General features: G+C 42.5%; 1 pseudogene; it reads left to right on the top strand.

Annotated features, from left to right (window-relative positions):
* The window catches only part of LOC149230720 (tubulin alpha-1 chain-like), a 56,083-nt pseudogene extending 40,884 nt beyond the window's left edge, over positions 1 to 15,199 (top strand).
* Positions 15,200 to 15,476: the final 277 nt, after the last annotated feature.

The following is a 15,476-nucleotide window of genomic DNA, read 5'->3' as shown; positions in this document are numbered from 1 at the left end:
AATGATGATAGCAAGGATGAGAATCCTCCCCCACCTTCTCAGGATCCTCCTTCAGGTCCTCAGCTTCCAAAATGGGTCCATGCTACTTGGGATGTAGCAGGTTCTCTTGCAGGTGATCCTACAGATCAACGACGTGCACATTCTTAGTTCGATAGAGTCTCTTCTTTATTAGCTCAAGCTTCGGTGAATTATGATCTTGACACCTTTGCAGAAGCTTCAGGCCATCTAGATTTGGACGCAACTATGAATGAAGAATATCACTTATTATTGGCAAATGATACATTGGATCTTGTTCCTCTTCCGAAGGGACGAAAACTTGTTAGATGCAAATGGGTTTACAAAACTAAGTTTGGGTCAGATGGAAAAGTTGATAAACATAAAGCTCGTCTTGTTGCTAAGGGTTTTTCACAAGTTGAAGGCATTGAATACACTGAAACCTTCTCCCATGTTGCCAAAATGAACTCTATCTACCTTGTTATTTCCCTTGCTACCTCTTTCAAATGGGAAGTCCATCAGATGGATGTTAAATCTTCCTTCTTGCATGGGGACTTGCATGAAGAAATCTATATGGAACAACCTCCTCGCTTTATACAAACAGACTCCAGCCTTGTATGTCATCTGAAGAAATCCATTTATGGTCTCAAGCAAGCCCCTTGGGCTTGGTATGCCAAAATGGATAGCATTCTTTTAGATATTGGCTTTTCTAGGTGTCATTCTGACAATACTATCTACACCAAGAAAGTGGGTAAGTCTCTTATCATTCTTCTTCTTTATGTTGATGATCTTATCCTTACTGGTAGTGATCCCAACCTTATAAACCATGTGAAGTCCAGCCTTAAAAATAAGTTTGACATGATAGACTTAGGACACTTGCATTATTTTCTTGGTCTTCAAGTCTTGCAATGCAAGGAAGGTATTTCCCTTTCCCAGTCCAAGTATTCTTGTGATATTCTACACCACTTTCACATGGAAGACTGTAAGCCAGCCCCTTCTCCCTTTCAATTTGGAGCCAAACTTTCAGTCACTTGTACTTCCCCTGAAGTTGATCCTACGTTATACTGTCAACTTTTTGGAAAACTTTTGTATCTAACCCATACCCGTTATGACCTTTCCTTTGTTTTTGGCCTTATTACTTGATTTATGCAAAACCCACATGAAAGTCATTGGAAAGAAGCTAAAATAATACTTTGTTATGTTCGAGGTACAATTCAGTTTGGGATTCATTACAATGTAGAAGCATCTCCTCTATTGGTTGGTTTCACAGATTCTGATTGGGCTAGTGACCTTGATGATCGGAAGTCTATTGCAGGTTATGTGTTCACTCTTGGTTCTGGACCTATTACATGGGCTTGTAAGAAACAAAGTGCCATTTCTCTTTCTTCAGTAGAAGCAGAGTATTGTGGCGCTATAGAAGCTAGTAAGGAAGCCTTGTGGCTTCGTCAGATCCTGTGAGAGTTTGGCTTTCAGCAGCAACATCCAACTACACTTTGGTGTGATAATCAAAGTGCCATTCAACTGTGCAAAGATCCATTCCAACATCAGTATAGAAAACACATTGAAATACACATGCACTTCATCAAAAATCTCATTCATGACCATGTTCTTTGTTAGCACCTAAATCTGCCTTAGGCTGAAGGAAGGCAAAATTAGGGTAACCACAAACCACGCTCAGTCTGGTAGCTAGCCCTACCATGATAGGAGAGGGCTATCTCCGAGTCACGCTCAGTAAATAGGTAAGCAAAAAATGGTCTGAGATGACTTACAATGAAATATTGATCTTAGGCTAGTAAGTGAAAATGGGTACAAGAAACAATTTTTATGAATGACCGAGCTTCTGGGGTGGTATGGGACCAACGGTCAGCAAAGAACAGAGAATTTAATACAAAGGCACAGATTACTTCGTGAGGCAAGGCAGGAAAAAAGTGTAGCAATTTAGTTTGGAATAACGCAGAACAAAGAGATTGCTCAGGAGTACGAAAAGGGCATAGGAAAATGAATCCTTTTCAACAGAAGAAGAACATTGAACATGAAATTTTCCCACAGGCAGAGCAATAAAATTGAATTCTACCTAATCTCACTCAGAAAATTTCACTGGAAATGAACATGAATTGAATTATGAAACATAATGAAATACACATGAAAACATAAGAGACACATTTGCTACACTCACAACCACAAGAATCTCATGAAACAGAGCCGCTGCCTTTCATTAATTCTCTGTCAAAAATACACAGTGAAGAAACAGGGTTTCTTTCCCACAGTCTCCCAGAAGTTACAAGCCAACCAACCCTTTGCAAATAACTTGCATACAATATATAGAATGTGTGAGGAAGAGATAGAACACCCAAGGGTTGGGGAGTTACTTGAAACATTGCAAAATGGAGATGGAGAGCCAACCATCAGCTACAGGTGCAGTGCTACAAACATGACATTTGGCTTGGGTGACCGTTTGCCTTCCTTCACCACTTGGATAGAAGCCAATCTAGAGAAAAAACACTATAAATGCTACCTTTGGTGCCAGAAAACTGAAGTGTAGATGAGTGGGCCCACTTGGAGAAGTCGCGAACCGAAATTTCGCGAAACGGAAGCAAATTGGCAATTTTTCCTCTGTGCGTCGCGCTACTTTGGGGCCTGTTTTGGGGCACTTGCAGGTGTCCAAAATGTACCCAAGTGGGCTTGATGGAAAGCCTGTCCTGTCTACTTTCTAACCCAACTAGAAGTTTTAAATTTGGTGTTCATTTGCCCCTCCAAATCTCCATTCTCCCAAGACTGCTTTCTGTGTGTCAAAAAAGTGGCAGAGAGGCCATTTTTGGGTGTTTTTTGACCTTTAGGAGACTCAGATCTTGTCAAAATTTCTTCCCCGAACACCAGTAGTCATGATTTTCCATTATGAATCCAAAAATGAAAGCCATTCCTCCTTTGGAGCTCTATAATTTTAGTGTCGCGCCAGTGGCGCGGCGCATAGGGAGAAAATCCCTGTTTTTTGCCCAAAAAATTACCATGTGACCAAAAATTCCCCAAATTTTTTGAAATTTGGGCTGGAGGTTCCCTATGGGGTGTTATGATGGGTCAAGGAAGCCTCAGCCAAGATTCGAAGCCGATCTTTCTCTTTTTCCTCCTTTGCCTTTCTTGTTGCTTTCCTCAATTTCGCTTTCAAACTCCTTATTCGGGCCTGTGCACTCATGTTTCGCACCCTGTAACGGAAAGCCATATGTCTCAGTAGAGCAAGGTCCTGGTCAGCTTTGTCCAGCAGCCTCTCCAAATGCATGTTGACCCTCTCGAGATTGGCCTCCCAATCTTCATTGATTTCTTGCTCCAATGATGTGAGCTCAACTCTTCTTCTTTGCGCAGCTTGGCGATGCTCACGAATGTTTTGCAGCTCCATAATCACCTGCTAGTCCTCAAGCTGCTTGTTTCTCTGCTCCAAGTACTTCATGTTCCACTTGGCCCTATCCAAGTCAAGGGATAAGGCCTCAATCACTGATTGCTGCTCCTGGATGATCTCTCCAAGCTCTGCATTTGTTGGTTCTGCATCTGTCTCATCATCATGGAGGAGAACGAATTCGGTCTCTTGCTCACCTAATGGCCCTTCCTCCTGCACTGGCTCCTTACCCTTGCCTTGCTCTTGTGATGCTGATGTTGGAAGCGAGGCCCCTTCCACCCCGGGTGGAGATAACACTCGCTTAGCTGCTGCAAATAGGGATCTACTGCCTCTGTGATAGGTGATGTATACTGGCGTAGTAGCAGTCTCATGTCGCTCATACTGATGAGATGGGCCTCCTATCTCATGCTATGCCTCTAATACTACCTGTGGAGCGCTGAAGAAGTCGCGGGAGATGAAGTCCTCCCAAGCAATACCCTGCAATCCCAACTGATGGTCCACCAAAATCCGGATCAGAGCAAAGTGATAAACACTGTTGAGCTGCTGTCGAGGGGTCTTGTGCTGCATGAAATTTTTCATCCTCTCTATGTTCCCGCAAATGAAAAATGGGAGGTTCATCATTCGCACCCTAGTAAAGTGCATGATAAACCTAATGTGGTAGGCATAAAGGCGAGAAAACCTCCCCTCACAACTGAAGTACTTCATGATCAATTTCATGAGCAGAGCATACTCATCTCTCAAAAATCTGAATGGAAAAACTCTCGTGAGCTGGCTCAAACAGCTGTCCTTAATGTAAGGCTCATAATGATGCCTCTCCACCTTCTTCTTCTTATGCCACTGCTCTCCAATGTTTGGTATGCCTGTTGCCACTGATATGGTTTCGGGTGTCAATGTGAAAGTGACCCCAGCCAAGATAGACTGTCCTCCATGTAGGTGAAGTGAAAAAAGACGGGCCAACTCATGATGAACTCTGACATTTGCCACCTTCTGACAAAATTCAAAACATGCTAAGTGCTGGAAACAAGACATAGCAAGAGGGCATGCCTGCAACTCGGTGAGGGTGTTTGGCTCATCTCTAAGATGTCTGCCACTCCGGTGATGTCTCCTGGGGGCCTGTTCTCCTGAAGCTGTATCACTGTGGGTCTCCTCCTCATATTTTGATGAAACCTCGGATGCCGTGACTGCTGTTTGTAAATTGAATTTAGGCTGCCCTTTTATTACAGTGAGGCTGGAGTTTGCTTTGACAATCTTGCAAATAGACGAGCCCCCCAAAAGATTTGAGGCGGTTCGGCAAAGTTCTGGGCGTTCTACCCCTGTGCGCCGCGCGCAAAGCCCAGTGCACCGCGCACAAAGCCCAGTGCGCCGCGTGCTGGGTATGCGCCACGCCTGTGGAAAATTTCAACTGCGGGCAGGCTGCGTGTGTGCCGCGCTCCTGGGTATATGCATCGCGCCCTCTAAAGCCAGCTCCAACTCACTCAAACGCTCACAATTTCGCACTCACACCTTTGCAACATCTCTCCAAGGCTTGTAATAGCATGATGCCCTTGATTTGGATGAAAACATGTATATATAGCCTTGGAAGAGATGGGTTCAATTTTTGCTTCCTTGAAAACCCATTTTTCTAATGTTGTGTTTTGCACTTTTTTCACTAACTTTAAAACACACTGATTTTCACTTTCCCTTTGAAATTTTGGCTCAAATGATGAAATTTTCGGCACTCTTTGCAGGGACTGTACGATAGGACATTTTGCCACAGAAACCATGACTGCATCTGAAAAAATCAACTGGCAACTTTTTGGAAAATTTTGTCATAAATGACACTGTTTGACTTTTCTTCAAAACAGAGTTTTGAAGAAGAGTCGAAGTCTATCCACATGACAATGAAGCTCTCTAAACCATAACTGTGTAAGGGCCTCACTCTGGCCTGCATGGCTTTACTGGGCATATTTCGAGACCAAATTGATCTATCCCTAGACCGAATGACCAAAAATGACTTTTGTCCATTAAAGGACCAGACCTTGACTATTATGGACTTTTGATTATTTGACACAAAGACTTAATCCAGCAGTAACCAAACATGAGGGGAAATGACTAGCATGACCTTCTCCATCAGATTATGGCATGCCCCTAGCGGAATGCAACTGACTGAATGGAGTGGAACACCTAAAAATGAAATGCATAAAGAGTTTTTATCTCTGATGGAGGGCTGACCAAACCGACTCTAGCATTGGCTCCAATGGGGGATGGTAGCTCCTTTGAGGTGCCAAGAACAGCAGGTCTCTGAAGGAGCTAGACAGTGCCTTTTGTCCATTGGGCTATGGAGTCATTATTTCGACTACAACACCAGACTCTGACTTATTTATGAAACTGAAATGACCAAGAAATTGACTCAAACTTGACATTGAAATGACTCAAAAACTAACTTGACAGACTGAAACCAAACTGAAATAAAAATGGTATTTACAATGACAATGTAAGCAGCGTTAATAAATCAGCAGTGGTACCGCTTGAGCAGTCGACCATTGATCGACCCTCCTGGACAATCTTCCCCGTTCATCTCCTTTAGAAGAAAGGCATTCTGACCCCTATATGCTACAATTTTGAAAGGACCTTTCCAAAGATTCTCGAACTTTCCGTGCTTACCTTTCTCTTCATTCCTTGCATCCCACTTCAGCACCACATCATCCAACTGAAATTTATTTGCCTTTGCTTTTCTGTCATAGATTTTCTTTATTTTCTCTTGCAATTTGGATGTGTTCTTGTAAACTTCTTCTCTTGTCTGCTGCAAGTGGACCATTTTATTCAACCTTCTCTGCATGGGATCTTCTTCACTTCCTGCCTCCTGAAGAAGTCTGACTACCGGGGCAGAAAGAGAGGTGGGAAATACTATGTCAACTCCATAAACAAGATCAAACGGTGACATACCAATGGATTTTTTTCTGACTGATCCGATCTGCCCAAAGCGCGTGGACCAGCCTCTTATTCCAGCTCTTTTTATTTATTTCCAACAGCTTTTTGATAATGTTGACCAATGATTTGTTTGAAGATTCTGCCAATCCATTGCCTTGTGGATGATAGGCAGTTGAGTGACCCAAAATGATGTGATATTTATGACAAAATTCTACCATCCTTTTCGATTTCAAAGCTGCTGCATTATCAATGATTAATTTGTTTGGACAACCAAAGCAAGACAAGATGTTATTTTCGAGAAATGAAATGAATACCGTGTATGTAGCTTGTTTGGTGGGAGCTGCCTCAATCCATTTTGTGAAATAGTCTATCGCTGTAAGGATCCATCGATGCTGTCCAGAAGAAGCGGGATGAATTTCCCCAATGAAATCCAACCCCCACTGCTGGAAAGGAGCGGTCACCTCAATAGGCTTAAGTGGCAAAGGCTGTAATTTCTGTTTTCCTTCGAAAATCTGACATTTATGACAGCGCTTGACCATCTTATACACATCGGCAAACAAAGTAGGCCAGTAGTACCCTGCTCTCAAAATCTTGTTCGCTGTTAACTTCCAAAAAAGGTGACCACCACACTCTCCTCTGTGGAAATCCTCAATGACTTTGTTTGCCTCCTCTTCCACCAAATAATTTAACAAAATTCCACCGAGGTCTTTCCAATACAGTGCAGAATTCAAAATGCAAAACTTGGCAGCCTTCAATTTGAGTGTTCTCGGTTTGTTTCTAGTCATGCCGGGTGGTGGTGATAGATTTTTCAGCACATATATTATATCTGAATACCATGTGGACAAAGCAAACATTTCAGATACCTGAATGGATGATATTTCCTCATTCTCATCGGACATGGCAGCGATCAGGTTTATATCCAAGGCATGCAAGTTTGATTCGGCCATTAGCTTCGACAACCCCTATCCTTTGACCATCTTTGTGGGCTTTATTTCCACATCATATTCCAGCAAAGCCATGATCCATTTGCCTCTTCTCCCTTCCGGATCAGTCTACAGTAAAACATCTTTTACAGCAGTATTAAGAACATAGGCCAGATTGTGAGAATGTAGGATATATACCCGGAAATCCTTCAATGCCTTCACCAATGCCAGGGCTTGCTTCTCAATGATGTTGTACTTTAAAGCTGCATCCCTTATAGCCCTGCTGAAGAATGCAATGGGTCTTTCATGATCATCCCTCTTCTGCAATAATACCGCTGCCATAGTGTGCTCAGAAGCAAATGAAAACAATATGAAATCCTGAGTGTAGTCCGGGCTGACTAGAACTGGAGCTGAAGAAAGGGCCAATTTGACCAAGTTGAAAGATTTTACAGCCTCCTCTGTCCATTTCACTTGGCTATCCTTCTTGAGCATGTTATTCATCTCTCTTAAGTGTTCAGCAAGATTAGGCACAAAGCGATGCAGAAAATTCATCTTACCATTGAACGATTGTATCTCCTTTTTATTCTGGGGCAGATCGATTTGCTGAATTGCTTGCACACGTGCTGGGTCAATACGAATGCCATCCTTTGAAATGATGTGCCCAAGTAATTTTCCTTCCTCCATGGCGAACAAGCTCTTCTTAGGATTCAACAATAAACCATATTTTCTGCACTTTTGAAAGACAATTTTTAGGTGATAAATGTGCTCTTCATCAAATTTGGAAAATACCGTCAAATCATCCAGGTACACCACTAGAAACACATCCTTCTCATTTGCGAAAGCCAAGTCCATTGCCGCTGAAATGTGGCACCTGCATTCTTTAAACTGAAGGGCATTTTGGCGTAGTGAAAGGTCCCCATGGAGTGATGAATGATGTCTTGTCTCTATCATCTTCATGGACAGAAATTTGGTTATATCTAGAATAACCATCAAGCAGTGACATACGAGATGCCCCCACTACTCGCTGAAGTATATGGTCCATCTTGGGCAGTGGATAGTTGTCCTTCAATGAGACTTTATTTAGATTTCTGAAATCAATGCACAAGCGGATCTCACCGGTCTTCTTTCGTACGGGCACTAAGTTAGAGATCCAATCTGAAAATCTGATGGGCACAATGATACCTGACTTGTACAGCCTGTTTACCTCCTTTTCGATAGATGGCAGCAACTTTGGATTTATTCTTCTCAGCTTTTGTCTAAATGGTTTTTGATTGGGCTTGATGGGTATCATGTGTTGAATAATATTGGTATCATAGGTCTTTAAATTAGAATAGTCCCAAGCAAACACATCTGCAAATGAAGCCATCAAACTGATGTATTTGTCCTTGATCTTTAGCAGTAATGCTTTAGAAAATTTTACCAACTTTGGATTGGCAGTTGTACCGATGTTGACCTCTTCTACACCCTTCTCTGTTGGCTGTAACGTTGGCTTGCAAGCTACATCATCCTGATCGAAAAGTTCCTCTAGAGGTATCAAGCCTTTAGGAATGATGTTATTCTTCAGCTGCAACACGTCCATTTCATTGATCTTCACTTCATCTGTACCATTCCCTTTGCCATCGTCATTTTCTACATCAATGGAGGTTTCTTTGAACTTGCCTTCGTTTTGTAGAAAATCTTTAATCTCCTCATCATCTTGAAACACTTGCCAATATCGCTGATTCTCTGGAATGGTTGGACGATGCTTGACATGGATTTCAAATTTATTGCTGGAGTTCATGGGGATCTTCAAACTGCTTGCTGCCTTGGCAAGAGCATCAGCAATACTATTTTGTATATGAGGCACACATGTCAAGGTGTATTCTGAAAATAATTTTAAGATGTCTAAAATTGCATTACGGTAGGCCCGCATCCTAGGATGTTTTGCTTGATACTCGCCTATGACCTGCTTTATTACCAATTCAGAGTCACCATATACCGAAATCCTTTTTGCATTCAGCTTTCTAAGAATCTTCAGGCCAGCAATCAGAGCTTCATACTCAGCTTCATTGTTTGAACACTCAACGGCCAGCTTGTAAGAGCAAACCCTCACGCTGGTAGGCACTTTGTTTGGGGCGGAGAAAGGGCTACGTACCCAAATACCAATTCCAGCGCCATCATTTCCTACTTCTCCATCAAAATCCATGGTCCACAAGCCTTCTTCCTCCTCTTGTAAGTGCTGGAAATCTGTTTGTTGTGCCTTGTTTGCTTGCTGTCCATTACTTTCAGTTGATTGCCCAACATTTTCCTGCTTTTCTTGTCCTTCTTTCTTCAAAATTTCTCTGAAATTTTCTGTTATTTCCTGAATGTCATCTGCTTCTACTATCTGACTATCTATATCATTTAAACTATCTGAAAACAAAACAAAAGACTCTAAATCTGTATGTACATAGTTAATAGGATGATTTATAGGTTTCTCCTTGCTTGTGATCATATATTTCATTTTTTGTTCCCGATATAACTTCCTCATTTGTCCAAACACCAGGATTGTTGCATAGGAGAAATCTAGCTGTAGTGTCCCTTTCAATTTCGCTACCCAAGACCTGGAAAGAATCATGCCAAACCTTGAAGGAATATCTGCTACCACCACATCCATCAAAACATTTTTCATAGGAAGCTGATCCAATCTCACAACCAAGTCTTTGATGAGTCTTATACATCTTACTCTGCTGGAATCGAATGAATAGAGATCATGATATTGCCGGGTGATATCCAGACCAAGCTTATCCATGATAGCCTTGGGCATGAGATTGTGAGAAGCTTCGGAATCGAACATGGCATTGTGTAACACAAAATCATGCAATCGTAAACTGATATAGAAGGGTGGCACATCACTATCAGGAGACTCACCATTCGATGCTGGTCCAAAAATCATTTCGAGCTGATCATCTTCTACATTTACCATGTCGGACATTGGGTCCAAATTCAACATTTTAGAAATATATCCTCTATAACTGTTGTTCTTGATTATTTCAGTCAAGGGGATGGATACCTTTAACTTAGAAATCTCATTTTCTAAGCTAAAAGTGGGAGTCTTTTCTACCTCTTTGACTGGGATCTCTTTCTTCTCTTTTTCATTTGATGTAGCTTGCTGCTGTGATTGTTCTGCTGATTTTGATTTGCTACTCTCCGGACCAACTGCCTCCTTTCCTTTTCTTTGTGTAGCTGATGAATCGTTCTTTGCTGCTTCAACCTCCTTCTTTTTCTGAATTGGTTTGGCCGGCACATTTTTGTTTCTAAGTGAATATCACTGCTATTGTGTGGACAAAGCATTCATATATCCCCTTTGATATTCTTCTGATTCTTCTTCCAAAACAGTGCCGCTAGCTAGAATAAAATATGTGTCTTGGTGTGCAGCTCAATTCACTGCACATTCTTCTTCTTCAGTAATGTAAGTAGGCAGCTCATCTGGAGTAAAGAGGTGGTTTTCTTCGCCTATTACATTCCCGTCCTCATCTGATTCCGGTCCATGCATAAAATTCTGCTGCAGAGGTGTTTGTACCGGTTGTTGTGCTATCTGCTTTTGATTTCGCTGATCTCTCTGTCTTATTCTATATTGTGGCTGCTGCTGGCCACGGAAGTTAGGATTCCTAACTTGTGGCTCAGGCTTGTCGAGCTTCACCCTTTTAAGCATCTGCTCTACCTTTTTAAGTAGTTGATCCATTGAAGAAGATTCTTCTTTCACAGTGGTTTTCTTTTCTGCTTTCGCTCTAGCTCTTTTGGACAGTAGATTTGCTTCAACGCTGACCGCAATTTTCTGCATGTCTTCCATTGTGGCCGGTTCTCTCTCTCTCTTAATTGGTAGGCCATGTCAGCATCAAAACCATCTAGAAACTTCATCATAGATAGTCCCACATGTGGCTTTAGATGATCTGGAATTTCGTTATAGACTGCATTAAATCTAACACAATAATCTTGGACCAACTCACCAGCGTTTTGTTTGATTTGTTAATATTCGGCCAGAATTTGAAGGGGATTCTTTTTCACTTCCCACCGGTTTAAAAATTGTCTTTGTAGTTCAGCCAAGGTAGTGATACTTGCTGCCGACAAACCTCTGAACCATTTCCTCACATCACCTGCAAATGTCTGTACAAAGAGTCTCATTGCCATGTTCTCCGCATCGATCTCATGAAGTTCATAGAAGTCTGCCATTTTGTCTACATGTTGCTGAGCAGTAATGTTGTTAGGAGTGCCATCAAAAAACAGGATCTTACTTTGATAATCCGTTCGCATATCATCTAGAACTTGGGGCAGAATAAGGTGTGCGAAATGGGCAGCCATCATTCTCGGTGGATTTGGCCTTGGAGGTGTTAGAGGAGTGTGAACAGTTTGTAAGGGGCTTGCAATTGGAGTTTGGGGTTGTGTTGCAATATAATTATCAATTAACCTATTAGCTCCTTTTGTTTCCAAGTCTACAAGAAATTGCGGATTGGGGACAGTGTAGTCAACAGCCCTTTCAGATTTAGACTCAAACAATAATATCTCAAACCGTTCATCAAACTCAAGCTGTTCATGATACTCAAAAATGTCGGGACATGAATGGGATTTGAACACGGGAGTTATGGTGCTTTCTTGACGAAGGAGTCTCGGGATCAAATTGGGGTTTTCGTAGATATGAGGAGGATCCGGGTCTGGATTGGCTCTGGTATATCGTCTCGAAGCCAGCGTGCTATTGAGAAAAATCACAGGACACAACCAACTTACTCAGCCTTTCCAATCCTAAGCTCATCATCTGGAAGCTTAGAATTATTATGAAACAAGGGGATTTGATTTCAGTTTTTTCTCCCCAGTATGGTCGCCACTATGTTAGCACCTAAATCTGCCTTAAGATGAAGGAAGGCAAAATCAGGGTAACCACAAACCACGCTCAGTCTGGTAGCTAGCACTACCAGAACAGGAGAGGGCTCTCTCCGAGTCACGCTCAGTAAAAAGGTAAGCAAAAAACGGTCTGAGATGAATTACAATGAAATATTGATCTTAGGCTAGTAAGTGAAAATGGGTACAAGAAATAATTTTTATGAATGACCGAGCTTCTGGGGTGGTATGGGACCAACGGTCAGCAAAGAATAGAGAATTTAATACAAAGGCACAGATTACTTTGTGAGGCAAGGCAGGCGGAAAGTGTAGCAATTTAGTTTGGAATAACGTAGAACGGAGAGATTGTTGAGGAGTGCGAAAAGGGCATAGGAACATGAATCCTTTTCAACAGAAGAAGAACACTGAACATGAAATTTTCCCACAGGCAGAGCAATAAAATTGAATTCTACCTAATCTCACTCAAAAAATTTCACTAGAAATGAACATGAATTGAATTATGAAACATAATGAAATACATATGAAAACATAAGAGACAAATTTTCTACACTCACAACCACAAGAATCTCATGAAACAGAGTTGTTGCCTTTCATTAATTCTCTATCAAAAATACACAGTGAAGAAACAGAGTTTCTTTCCCACAGTCTCCCAGAAGTTACAAGCCAACCAACCCTTTGCAAATAACTTGCATACAATATATAGAATGTGTGAGGAAGAGATAGAACGCCCAAGGGTTGGGGAGTTACTTGAATCATTGCAAAATGGAGATGGAGAGCCAACCATCAGCTACAGGTGCAGCGCTACAAACATGACATTTGGCTTGGGTGACCGTTTTCCTTCCTTCGCCACTTGGATAGAAGCCAATCTGGAGAAAAAACACTTTAAATTCCGCCTTTGGTGCCAAAAAACTGAAGTGTAGATGAGCGGGTGCACTTGGAGAAGTCGCGAACCGAAATTTCGCGAAACAAAAGCAAATTGGCAATTTTTCCTCTGTGCGCCGCGCCATTTTCTCTGTGCGTCATGCTATTTTGGGGCCTGTTTTGGGGCACTTGTAGGTGTCCAAAATGTACCTAAGTGGGCTTTCTAGAAAGCCTGTCCTGTCTACTTTCTAACCCAACTGGAATTTTTAAATTTGGTGCTCATTTGCCCCTCCAAATCTCCATTCTTCCATGACTGCTTTCTATGTGTCAAACAAGTGGCAGAGAGGCCATTTTTGGGTGTTTTTTTACCTTTAGGAGACTCAAATCTTGTCAAAATTTCTTGCCCAAACACTAGTAGTCGTGATTTTCCATGCTGAATCCAAAAATGCAAGCCATTCCTCATTTTGAGCTCTAGAATTTTAGCGTCGCGCCAGTGGCACGACGCACAGGGAGAAAATCCTTGTTTTTTGCCCAAAAAATTACCATGTGACCAAAAATTCCCCAAAATTTTTGAAATTTGGGCTGGAGGTTCCCTATGGGGTGTTATGATGGGCCAAGGAAGCCTCAGCCAAGATTCGAAGCTGATCTTGCTCTTTTGCCTCCGTTGCCTTTCTTGTTGCCTTTCTCAGTAGAGCAAGGTCCTGGTTGGCTTTTTCCAGCAGCCTCTCCAAATGCATGTTGACCCTCTCAAGATTGGCCTCCCGATCTTCATTGATTTCTTGCTCCAATGATGTGAGCTCAACTCTTCTTCTTTGCGCAGCTTGGCGATTCTCACGAATGTTTTGCAGCTCCATAATCGCCTGCTGGTCCTCAAGCTGCTTGTTTCTCTGCTCCAGGTACTTCATGTTCCACTTGGCCTTATCCAAGTCAAGGGATAAGACCTCAATCACTGATTTATGCTCTTGGATGATCTCTCCAAGCTCTGCATTTGTTGGTTCTGCATCTGTCTCATCATCATGGAGGAGAATGAATTCAGTCTCTTGCTCACCTGATGGCCATTCCTCCTGCACTGGCTCCTTACCCTTGCCCTGCTTTTGTGATGCTGATGTCGGAAGCGAGGCCCCTTCCACCCCGGGTGGAGATAACACTCGCTTAGCTGCTGCAAATAGGGGTCTACTGCCTCTGTGATAGGTGATGTATACTGGCGTAGTAGCAGTCTCATGTGCTCATAATGATGATATGGGCCTCCTATCTCATGCTCTGCCTCTGATACTACCTGTGGAGCGCTGAAGAAGTCACGGGAGATGAAGTCCTCCCAAGCAATACCCTGCAATCCCAACTAATGGTCCACCAAAATCCGGATCAGAGCAAAGTGATAAACACTGTTGAGCTGCTGTCGAGGGGTCTTGTGTTGCATGAAATTTTTCATCCTCTCTATGTTCCCGCAAATGAAAAATGGGAGGCTCATCATTCGCACCCTCGTAAAGTGTATGAGCAACCTGATGTGGTAGGCATAAAGGCGAGAAAACCTCCCCTCACAACTAAACTATTCCATGATCAATTTCATGAGCGGAGCATACTCATCTCTCAAAAATATGAATGGAAAAACTCTCGTGAGCTAGCTCAAACAACTGTCCTTAATGTAAGGCTCATAATGATGCCTCTCCACCTTATTCTTCTTATGCCACCGCTCTCCAATGTTTGGTATGCGTGTTGCCACTGATATGGTTTCGGGTGTTAATGTGAAAGTGACCCCAGCCAAGATAGACTGTCCTCCATAGGTGAAGTGCAAAAAGACGGGCCAACTCATGATGAACTCTGACATTTTCCACCCTCTGACAAAATTCAAAACATGCTAAGTGCTGGAAACAAGACATAGCAAGAGGGCATGCCTGCAACTTGGTGAGGGTGTTTGGCTCATCTCTAAGATGTCTGCCACTCCGGTGATGTCTCCTGGGGGCCTGTTCTCCTGAAGCTGTATCACTGTGGGTCTCCTCCTCATATTCTAATGAAACCTCAGATGCCATGACTGTTGTTTGTAAACTAAATTTAGGCTGCCCTTTGATTACAGTGAAGCTGGAGTTTGCTTTGACAATCTTGCAAATAGACGAGCTCCCTAAAAGATTTGAGGCGGTTTGGCAAAGTTCTGGGCGTTCTGCCCCTGTGCACCGCGCGCAAAGCCCAGTGCACCGTGCACTGGGTATGTGCTGCACCTGTGGAAAATTTCAACTGCGGGCAGGCTGCGTGTGCGCCGCGCTCCTGGGGATAAGCATCGCGCCCTCTAAAACCAGCCCCAACTCACTCAAACGCTCACAATTTCGCACTCACACCTTTGCAACGTCTCTCCAAGGCTTGTAATAGCACGATGCCCTTGATTTGGATGAAAACATGTATATATAGCCTTGGAAGAGATGGGTTCAATTTTTTCTTCCTTGAAAACCCATTTTTCTAATGTTGTGTTTTGCACTTTTTTCACTAACTTTAAAACACACTGATTTTCACTTTCCCTTTGAAATTTTGGCTCAAATGATGAAATTTTCGGCACT

This window comes from Pinus tabuliformis, chromosome J, assembly GCF_031772625.1.
Source record: "Pinus tabuliformis cultivar Carrire ecotype Pingquan chromosome J, CPIR1, whole genome shotgun sequence".
Lineage (NCBI taxonomy): Eukaryota > Viridiplantae > Streptophyta > Pinopsida > Pinales > Pinaceae > Pinus > Pinus tabuliformis.
The sequence above is the reverse complement of the archived record's forward strand: the minus strand, read 5'-3'. Positions and strand labels throughout refer to the sequence as shown.